General features: G+C 32.3%; 1 long non-coding RNA gene across 4 annotated transcripts in view; it reads right to left on the reverse strand.

The window, feature by feature from the left end:
* The window catches only part of LOC105340514 (uncharacterized), a 53,192-nt gene that overhangs the window by 37,225 nt on the left and 3,830 nt on the right, over positions 1–12,137 (reverse strand). For 3 of the 4 annotated variants that reach the window (XR_010707807.1, XR_010707809.1, XR_010707806.1), the window contains 4 exons: positions 9,026–9,089; positions 8,434–8,572; positions 4,024–4,126; positions 2,358–2,445 (listed from right to left, as the gene is read on the reverse strand). This is a non-coding gene — a long non-coding RNA (uncharacterized lncRNA). Of the gene's footprint in view, positions 1–2,357; positions 2,446–4,023; positions 4,127–8,051; positions 8,097–8,433; positions 8,573–9,025; positions 9,090–12,137 lie in introns of those variants that run through there. The other variant, XR_010707808.1, reaches the window with a different exon arrangement.

Genomic DNA, 12,137 nt, shown 5'->3' on the forward strand with positions numbered 1-12,137 from the left:
TCAGAAGACTTCAGAGTTATTTCAACAGAGGGAATTACAATAAAAAAAAAAAAAAAAAAATTATTTCGTTTTATCTACTTAATAAAAATTGTGGAAATATTCAACTTGATAGAAAGTCACCTAAATATTTCTTATTAATGTGTTTTTGTTCACAAACCCCTTTCTTTCATTATCAAATTTCTGAAGAACCTTCCACACCTGATTATTATTTTCATTTTATTCAGCCCTGTATAAAACTGAAAAACAGCATATTAACTTTTTTCCTATACTTATTAAACAACCATAATTTTTTGAGTTATATGATTTAAAATAACTCTCTTGGAAAGAAAATCTTTACTGAGAATTTTAATGAATAAGAAAAAATGCTCAGAATTTTTATGCAAATACACAAACTTATTTTAATTTCAGAGTATATACACACATACAGGGCTATAACGTCAGTCAAGGGTTAAATCTAATACATGAAGAGAATGTTGGAAGAGATAAGCTACTTCCGCCTCAGGATAATTCAGCAGGAGAAGGAAGATTTACACCTGATGCTTCCGCATGATCTCTAACTAAACAACAATTTTCCACATATTTCCCATCTCTTCATTTTTCAACAGGTTGCAAATTTTTTTCTTTTATTATTAACTTATTTATTTCCTGGCATATCTAATACCTTTAAAGCAAATACATGTGCTACGTAGTAATATGGATTTAAATGTTGTTAAAAAAAATAAATTAAGTTCTATTTGCACTGCATGTGCAAACAACAAAATTTTGCACCTAACTTTTTAGATTTCTTTGTTAAACGTAAAATCAAATATTGTAATAAATATACTGTAATCATTGAAATCTGGATATAATATGCTGTTTGATGAAATGAAAAAAATAGTTAGTATCCTATATTTAAAATAACCTATTGCCTACACAAAAAATGACTATATTGTCAAAAATGTATATACTTGCACTTGACATTAAATTTATTACATTTTGTACCTTTTCTACACTAAAAAGCCAATAATTTAAATTATAGGTGGGATTCAAAAGTTAAATTTAAAGTTTATACCAATACTAATGAATTCATTTCTTACATAAAAGAACTCACAGATTACTATTAAGTAAATTAACTATTATGGAAAAAAATACATCTATATTAAAATGGCCACTACAAATATCGCCCATTTCTCTACAGGCAGGGTTGACTGCATGCTTTATTCTGATATTACTTAGAGGTCATGCTGATAAAACCCAAGGTGAGAGGTGATATAAAGCATGTACCAACACTTGTAACAGAACAGCAATTTCTTGTAACATGTTATCTCCTTGTAATAAAAACCTAGGTTCTGGCAACAGAGAATAGAAGAAAGCGTAGTGCATTGCCACTTCCTGAACTCAGCACAAAGTTGTTAAAGTCTGAGGTCTCTCACCCCCCAATCCTAATATTTCACCTCAACCCCCTTCCCAACCCACTCTACATTTTTTCCCCCAAAAATTTTTTTCCCAGCACAAACACAAGCACAACCCCCATCTTTATTTCCAATCAACCCCCGTCTAAAACCCACTCTCCATTTTTTCCCAAAAAAATCCTTTTTCGCACAAACCAGAGAGAAAATCGTTTCTATTTGAGAACTAACCCTCTGAGTAATTGGATATAATGTTCATCACCGTACTACACAAGAAGACCCTCAGTGTATGTCGGCAATTCTCGCCTAATATCACTGCTATAAAAAGCTTTGTCTATTATAACTCACATCACAATTAGGCCACCACACACCCACATGAAATACACAGAAACAGGGTTCTTTCATTTTCTCACCATTTTCTGTTTTCTCAATATATTTGTCATTCTAGTTGACTTACAAATATATTTATTACTATTTCAGTCTTCCCAAAGTGTACGCATCTATACACTACACGATATTTATTAGTTTATAAACATCACTTTAAAAAAAAAAAAGCCTTTAACATTTGAATGCATTAGATTTACCTGACTTCACAAGTAATTCTATATGTCAAATTTTAGTTTACTTCCTCAAAGATTGATGTCAGACATACACTCTCAGACTTAGCATCAGCAATAATTTTTTCTCTCAAAATTTTATTCTACATACAGTACATCATTTAGAGATTTGAAATATATACAGGTATTATTGTCCATTATTTAGAGTAGTCGACACATTCCATTTGTCAAATTTTTCCTTCAATGTGCACGCATGCATACATTTCTTGAATAATTAATATAAAAAATGACAGTCGGCTTTTATATATCAAAAATTTAAAGGAATTTTTCAAAAGTTTTCGATGAAAATTTCACTTAAATGATAATGTTAAAAAAAAAATAAGGTTTACTTAAGTACAAAATATATAGTTACCTGCTGAGGCACTTGACTTTGGCTCAATAAAGGCAGTAGACCAGCAGTTACATAATGTCCGGCTATCACCAATCCACAGCTTGTGAAACTAAATACCAGGAAAAAAACAAAACCAAAGTAAGATTAGTATCAATGATATCAAAAAGGGAAATAGTAAAAAAAAAATGACAATATGGGCAGTATACATCAGTCAAAGTGAAGCGACAGTCATATGTCTCCATGTTATCTACTTCACTATGTGCATGTCATTGTAGCTCTCTCTACTGATGCCATTCCTCTTTTATCGACTGTATCTCAGAACGAGAGAGAGAGAGAGAGAGAGAGAGAGAGAGAGAGAGAGAGAGAGAGAGAGAGATCTATTTAACTAGGCAGTCAATAAACTTGGAAAAATATGAAATAAAGACCTGTCTGATGATTATGGCATTAACTTTATCTGCTCATACACGTATTTAACCACCATGTAGAGGAGATAATCTCCTAGTACTGAACAGACACTTTTATTCTCCTGAACATTTTTTTTTCAAAAACTTAATTTTGAGAGAGGGTAGAAAAAAGATCCCTGGTCTAGCTATGTTAAACTTGTTTCATTCTGGATAATCAGATGATCCTGTTGAAGATAATCCATAGAGATGTAAAGATTTTTTTTTCACAGAGTACAAAAAATTAAACCTGCTTAATCTTGGATGCACTGAAAATTCATGATTCATTTGCTTTGATTTCCAAGGAAAGAATCTTTTCCATTTTTTTTTACCACTTTGATATTTTTTAAGCATATCAAAATAAGATTCTTAAAAAGTTTAATGACTTTACGTGTGAGATTTTTTTCTTTTTCCTATTTAAACACTTGCATAGAATGGGGGATCCATTTTAAGACTTAGGAGATCGGTTTATTAACTGCTAACCACAGAAAGCCAACATATAAAGGACTTGATCCCCTTGTGGTCTCTTATCCTTACCCCAGGACAAACCACAAATAACAGGAGTTTAAACCTGTTCCCCTCCCCCATCAACTAGCTTTACATAGTCCATTAAGAGCAATTTGGCCATGAGCAAATTTCTACTTTATTTGTTCAACTGAACATTTAAAGTTAATTTATATCCAATGAGTATTTGTGATCTGGTTAAAGTTTTATACAAGTGATATTAAAAAAAAAAAAAATTGTAATGAAAGGCTGGGGGGGGGGGTTTCAAAATAAATTTTTTATGTTTAAACCTACCATTCTTAACAAAATTGCAATCCAAGACAATTTGGAATTGGAATTTGAAGTATGTTAAACTTTAAAATATGAAAATGATCGATGTGGGTCAAATAAGACTGTTTAGATTAGATTTATCCGTAATATTGATTTTTTCTTTTGCCATTATCTTTTTTTTTTTTTTTACAAAGGAATGTAGGATTTGCAAACCCATAGATAAACGACAATAAACATATGTAAAAGGACCAAAAAATCTTATAACAAAATTCACACACTTCAATACATATATCTCGAGATAATACAATTGCGGTACAAGGCCTCCTTGTTAAAAAAAAATCTCCACTGTTAATGGAAGGTTAATTTGAACATTCCAAGCACAACCTTTGTACAGAAAAGTCATTGGTGGAAACTAAGATATATTACAAATATTTTCTCAACAGTCCTTGATAGCAAAGATAATCTTGGCTTACCTATACGCAGATCTACCAAAGACACACTAAGCAGATTAGCCGCCCAAATATGCTGAACAATCAAATCTCTGGGTGCTATTCTTCCATTTTATCTTTGTGTGCCCTGCAAAATTCAATTAAACAACTTTAAATACATTCATTCCGGTCCCCGCAGTGTTTCCTTGTTAATTCAAATAACTTTTAGCACAGGTATACGACTCCTCACGATTGAGAATGGGAACCAAATTCCACAGATGACCACCTACCAGATATATATATACACCAGCCCTAATAATTATGAATACAAAAAGATTCCAAACACACACATCAAATATTTAAAAAGTTTTTTTTTTTTTTTAAATCAATACATTCATTTAAACTCATTCAGTAAAAGTCTAATCAATACTTACCATGGGAACTTTGCAATGTTCAACGATCAACCCAAGTGAAATTGACGCATTTCAAATTATGAATTGTGTTAAAAAAAAAAAGAGGTTCGCAAAACCTTCTTGTTTTTTTTTAAACTTGGTGAGATTACTTTAAAATGCCATTCATAAGGAGAGCGGATGTGGTCTAGTTTAACATTAGAGTTGCCTATCAGATTGTCAATCTATATACATTACATCTATGGTTTGTTGCTACCTCCCAACAGCAAATGGGCCCCACACAGGGGGCCTGATAAGACACTCCCGCATCCTATCCATTGCCACTGCTTTAAAATCTGTTTCCAGATGAATTAACACCAATACTCATTAACACCTATGTGAAGAGTAACTCTGTCTTCTTGCCCGGTAGCTCTGTAAGCCCTGGATGAAAATTTATATCACTGTGGAAAAACAGTTCTCCCTTCTGGTTGTGTGTCGAATTACAATAAATCCCACATTCCAGGCAAAAGTTTCATTCATAACATGCACGGAAAACCTTGCTGAAATATTTCAATGCAGCCAGTCATTCACAAAATCAGCCGAAACTAGGTCAACATCGAGGCAGCTTTTTTGCAAGGAACATTAGCTTACAATGCTCTCCCCAATCTTTTTTTTTTCTTTTTTTTTTATCTCTCAGGTCAACTTTGAAAATACACACATTCTCTCAGATAGAGGAAAAAGATTTTTAAAGACCCCCCCCCCTTCCTGTTAGTTTCCATAATTAGGATGATATTGGCAACATTAAAAATAACCTACAAACAATGCTTAGTACACACGTACATACATTAATTTGTCTCTTCTGGTGCCGGCTGTGTGTAAATCACCCACTAATGCAACCATGACCAGCCTGGCTCTAATTAGAAGTGTGCCGAGATTAGATCACACAAAGCAAACCCAGAAGGCAGGATTCTGAAAATAGCCACCCCATTTGGGAGAGTCTTTTTCTTCTTCTTGGAGATACTAACCTACTTCACCTTATCAATGGAGCAGCTAAAAATAGGGCTTCATAATCTTGTGGGAGATTTTCAGTGTAAAAGAGCATTTATTTAAGTAACAAGCCTCCAATCCTATAGTGATTTTATTTCTGATATTAATGGTACTTGTATCCTGTGTGTTGTGAATTGGGTCCCATTTTTCCTCCCTCTCAAAAATTCACAAATTAGAGACAATTTTACTATTACCGGTCGGTATTTAACTCATTCATCAAATTGATTGCGCTGCATGCTCTTGACCCAAAAGTAAATTTATATGGCAACAATTGAACAACTTTTTTTATATTCTATTTCAGAAATGTATACCTACTACACAAAGACTTTTTTATTTATTCATTCAAAGTCTAGAACATCCATAACTATTATGTATATAGTATATATGTAGGATGCAAGATGTACATCCCTGCAAATCTATGATATGACCTTCGACCTTCGCAAAAAGGACACCTCCTACATACCCTCTTCATAAAAATAGTTATCAATTGACTAATTTGACTTCCTGTAATAATTATAGAGATAGAAAATTTTACTGCTAGAGGCGTAACACATGCATGCAAACCAGCTAGCTTCCCAAGTTTTGTCACAGCTAGTAAACTTGCGGGCAAGAACAACGATTGAACTTCAAAAGATCAAAGTACATGAAAAACGGATAGTGACTATTTCCCCCTATCCAACCAGAAGTGTATATAGTTGGCTTTCCCCCAAATTTTCTCCTGAAATGTGTCCCTCTCTGGTCTGTAGAGAGGGCTACTTGTAAAAGTAACAACACTTGTAATCGTATCTAACTCTGCCTGCATGGTCAGCAAAAACCTCTTTATTTGCTCTCCGAGCTTACATACATACATATATGTCAATACTTGTACCTATGAATGACATGTTTAAGGAAGGTTTAAAGGGTAAAAAAAAAATAAACCTATTTTATCTTGAATAAGAGAAGAAAATCTTTTACTGGTTATTTTGCCTATCAGCAGAAAAGCTGTTTTGAAAAATATTCATGGCGCTGACTTTTTCAGTACCCATTGCTATTTCATCCCAGCAAAACTCATAGCTTTAAACTTACTCCTCCCCCCCCCCCCCCCCCTCAAAATCAAGTCAAATCTTGACTACAAAATCTAATGAACCGTACAAGTATTATATAAATTGAAATTAGATAAGTTCTATACACTACCTTATAGGAAGATGCAAATTAAGTACATTAAATGGCGATCAAGCAGCGATAAATTTTCAAGTCTTCAGAAAATATATGACCCTCCTATATGTACAAATCATGGGCCAGATATTTTCTTTCAACTCACCATAGTGATCAAAGTTTTGTTTAAAGACTTTGTTAATTTCAACTTGACTATTTTTATAAATTGCTTCTGAAACCCTATCCACTCTATTGATTGCTTTTATTAACATTCTCATGCTCTCAGCATACGTTTTTCCTTGAATCCTCAGAACAAACCAAATTTGAGCCATACATTATTAAAGATTAAAAGGAACATGTCGAATCTGGGCAGAATATTTTCTACAAAGCACTTAGGAAAATATTTCAAAGGCCAATTCCACATATTCTCACATGCAGAAGTATTTAAAAAAAGCTTATACATCAAATGATGGGTATTATTGACCTACGTTGGACCATTTGCATAACCTGAATTTACGAAATCGATTTCCACATAACATGCATCAGATCTCCACAAAAAGCCTTTTCAACGCATTAAGCGCACACACCCACTCGCACATACACTGAAAATTTGCTACATTACAATGGGATATTGTCATAAAAATTGCTCAAGATGGCATTGCCAAACAATACACAAATTTACTCAATGAACCATATGATGTTATTTTCTAACGTCATCCAAAAAGAGGGGGGTGAGGATGACACCCTTGAAACATCTTTTATAAAAATTAAAAAAATTCATTTATATCGTTTGACTTTAAACTACTTCCACATAACAGCTAGCCAATAAAAACTTACCATCTCTTACGACACTTCAGGTGTTCCTTTTTCTTTTCAATCATAGTAACGGCTGAACTCAGTAATGAATACTAAATGTAATTTCTCACTGATTCATGGCCAGCCATAGTGAAAGTCAATGAAAACATCTGAGTCAGAGATTTTTTTTTTTCATTCAAACTTTTAGCGAAGTATTTCCCTTTCTGAGAACACTGAATTAAGTCATTAAGCAAGGAAGCCCACATAAGTACCTCATTATGAAAACTTGTAGATTCTACAGTCAAGGAACATTTGTAGGTCACCCAACTCAATTCAGAAACCAGTAACAAGCAAGTATATAAATGAAATCTTATCTCACCATATCAAGATGCTATTTTTTAACTTTCTGCCTATTTGTTCTAAATTTATACAAAAGACCTTCTTATTGCCCCCCTTACAAAAATTTACGTCAATTGCAAAATCTTTTTTAGGTCAACTTGGTGTACGTGTTTTTCCATCAATTTGGCAAAACACGTCTGTGTAATTTGGAAATTAGGCAGAAATATCACAGATTATAAGATATCGGTGGGGAATAATGGTGTATTACTCTTTTTTTTTTTTAAACACTCTTATTCATGCAGTCCTTCATAACTTCTCTCCACCCCAAATCAAGAAATTAAATAATATTTTAAAAATCAACTGACTTACCAAAAAGTCATCAGCATGAATAACAGAATGATCTATGTACCGTCATGATCTATGTACCGTCAAATAAATACAACTCTAACTGGCAAAAGCTACAAAGCTTAATAAATCTGTCTACTAATTTTACTTCCAACCACGAGTAAAAAAAAAAAATCTCATGACTAACTTAAGACCACAATGTGACTTTAGTTTTTAATTTTTATCTATCAAGTCATTCGTTATTCGTTAATTGCAACAGGATTTTGAAATTCCCCTCCACCCCCCACACAAATTCCGTCCAGATCCTGTAGCAAATAAATGCAGGTCTCTTATATAAACTAGGAACTTGTCATTGAATGCCTCATGTACCCAATCAAGTGAAAATGATGCAATTAATTTTTAGTACCTCACAATCATTTTACAACACGACCACGACGAGTACTTCAAATGTGTGAAGAGTCATCTCCTCCATCTTTGTGTACGCATGTGATACACACCTATGACAAATCTCCTTCCTCGTTGCCATGCACGTTTGTAGAATATGTCTACCAAAAAAAAAAATATATATATATATAGACTGGAGTTATAAACATATGATCGCAGTGATGTAATCATTATCATTCAAAACCGTAGGATTTTAGGAGGTCAAATTTCAAAGGGGTTTATTAAAGGTCAGAAAGAAATCTTTCTTAACTCGTAATTCTTTTACATAATAATTATGTCAAAGTCGGGTTGAATTCTGGATTCAGAAATTTAATGCAAAATTAAAGTGCATGTTTATATATATCAAACCTCTACAGGAACATGTATTCAATCACCTATCTTTTTCAAGTTATTTAGGAAGTAAAATGGTTGGCGCAATAAAAGGGAAAAATAAAATTTCCCATAATTGAAAACATCCTTCATTACTAGTACCTTTGTCCTCCCTATAAAACCCCCTATCTTTCTTTAAATTCTATTCAGAAATCAAAATATATTAATACATAATTTTTTCATACCTTAATTATTCTTACAGTTTTTGTTTCCTTTAAAACTGCATGGGACTTTGTCTTTAAACCATGTCTGGAAAATAGAGGAAAAATTGATCAAATTAAATTGCTACATTTTCTGTAAGTTTGAAAACATTCCTGAAAATAAGCATACATACATGCATCATAAATTTACTTTTTGGGGGGGAACATTCTAAAATATGATGAAAATTCTAAAACCCATTCTCCTTTGTCAAAAATGTCACCTTGAAAAGCATGCATGTAACACCAATGAAATGGAACTTTTCACTAGTTCCTAAGTATATGATAAATTAAAGTTGAAATTTTTTACATAACCTCTAGTCAGTGTGCCACTGGATTAAATGTGTACTGGGTATCTACAACAAATTGGTTATTATCATTAATTAAACAAATAATTTGAAACAAATCATGGACACTTACCAGTTTGAATACTCTGAGTATTTTTATCAATCCAAGGCCAACAAAAAAAAAATTATGCAGCATAAAGAAAAGTCATCTTAATTTTCAACATGAATGGAAAAAAATATTTTATAAATGAAATCAAAAAATTCCCAGAATTTCCAGCCCAAAGACACTTCCACAAAATTAATTAATTCCAGCTAAAAGTTTCCTTTGTAACCTTTCATTAAAATTTGAAAAAAATAAAAACGCAATAATTTTACTCATGTGCAGTCCTTGGATACCTAGAATCTAATAAACTTTCACGAGTACCACAAATCCGATTCAAATTCTCGAAATAAGTCGAAGTAGTCGCTGGTTCGGATTGCATGCTGTTTCATACATATATATTACATATGCTTCAGCATATTTTCAGGGGCTTTCCCTCATAATGTTATACCCTTACCTTTCAAATATGTACTTCGTTTCACAGTGACTTGTGCTTAATCCACTTAAAAGACTCCCCAGTAATGGGTTAAAGTATTCCAAATATTACTAATAACAAAAGAAATGCTGATTTTCAGACTTGGCACTGTCTTTTGTACATTACAAGTTTCGTTTTTTAACCCTGAAGAGAAGAAAAATGAACAGAAAGTAGTTCTGAAAAAACATCACGCAAGGATTTTGATCCAATGGCACACTAAGAGTAAAACTCGTTGAAAACCATTCTAATTTTTTTTAACGTATGCAACAATGTTATCTCTCTGCCCTCTGGAACACATCCAAGTCTCAACCCACTGAAGAAATAAATAATGCAAAAATATGCATATCTAGCATATTTTTAGAGGCCTCCAGAGAAAATGTTACTTTGTCTTCTTCAAATGTCGATAAAAAAGAAGATTTTAACATCATTTTGAATACAACTGTCTTGTAAGTAAACAATAGTGGGATCATTAATCAGTTTATATTGATGATATATACTCTAAGTCTGCACATGATGTCCTTTAATTTCTATCAGCAGTTCTTGTAATTCTTTTCAAATCTTACAAATTGATACATTGAATATCTATTTGCATATAAAATATAAAGTCGTCTTTTGCGATTTTTTCTCTCTCCTATATATAATCATTGAAGAATTTTTAAAAAGGACATAAAAAATTAAACTGTTAACATTTATTTTTCAGTGATTTTAAGGGAAAGAAGAGTGGAAAAGGGGGGGGGGGGGGTAACTAAGTTATCCTTTTGTAAATAAAACTCTGTGAAACAAAATGAAAAACTAACAATATTTAACAAAAAAATATTTTAATGCCCAAGTGTTTCTCAATAAAAATTAGTGTATTTTTACATTTTTACTTACAAAGTCAATACAAATATATAAAATCAATATTTTAGAAAAAGACAATTACCGGTAGCAAGAATGGAGTATTCCAAAAACTTAAAAAATATATGTATAAAATAAACAAAAAATACTTCTTTTTTAAATCCTATTATCTGTAACCTGTCACGTTTTGTTCTGTTAACAATTCCCTAGCTGTTTAATTACCTTGAGCTTCACATAACAGTTATGCAGACCGAAATTGCTAGCATTCCTGTGATTTTTAATGACAAAAGTTACATAAAGGAGAGACATTAGGTATAGATATAGGTTCTTTCTTTTCTGGTTTGCCAGGACTAAGGAGAGGTTATTAAATTTAATTCCCTCTCAAGACACTGCGCGAGGTTTAAACATCCTTAGATCAGCTAAAACTGACCACAGTATGTTTACCTAGTGGCAAATTTCCAACTCCCCCTAATATATAAAAGGTGCCTACCATTTTATTACTTCATGATCAAAAGCATTGCTTTCTTTTTCACAAACCTTTTTGATTTCTTGATGAATTATCCTATTTACTGTTTGACCCTGTTTTAAGTTTTGTAACTTCTTTATGTAACTAAGCAATCTTTTACAGTACATGTACTGATGTCATGTTTTAAAGGTCGGAGATATTTTCTTAAATGTCAAGTTAAAAGTGAGAGAACCATTTCCCAATGAATTTAATGACACTGCTACCTGTTGTTAATCTACGCAGTTAAAACTCCTATTAAAGTCACTATCTCATATTCAATTTTTATTTTTTACCCCCTTCATTCATGTGCATTGTAGAGCTAAAAAACCCCACAAATTAGGCTTTATTTTAAGCAGCATTATATATCAGTATGGATAAATTACCTGAGAAAAACTTTCATTCAGGAGAAAATCAGGTCTATATTTAAAGTAAATTCTAAATGTGAATTCAATTGTCATTTCAACTGACTGTGTCACCTGTAGCCCACAATCCCTATATTCATCTTACAACAAATGAGGGAAGTTCCATCTACCTGTAATTCATTTGAAGGCATGACAACTTGCTTAACATTCCAGTAAGAACAAAATTCACAATCTTTCAATGATTTTTTGTTTTTTTAAAACCTGATCAGAGATTCCATCTCTCTTTTGAAATATAATATCTACAAATTGAAAAAAAAAAAAAAAAAAGATGTTTAAAAACTGCAGAAAGTCATTCCATACTTGATCAATTAATATTTTCTTAAAATTACCTGTACATGAATGCTCAAGACAAATTATAAGAACAGTTTTAAAGAGATTTCCTCCATGCATGTACGGGAGAGGAATAAAGTTTACAGTTGAATCTCATTCATTATTCAACCGGCATTCCGTCAGACTACCTGTAATCCACAAGGA

This window comes from Magallana gigas, chromosome 7 (genome assembly GCF_963853765.1).
Source record: "Magallana gigas chromosome 7, xbMagGiga1.1, whole genome shotgun sequence".
Taxonomy (NCBI): Eukaryota; Metazoa; Mollusca; class Bivalvia; order Ostreida; family Ostreidae; genus Magallana; species Magallana gigas.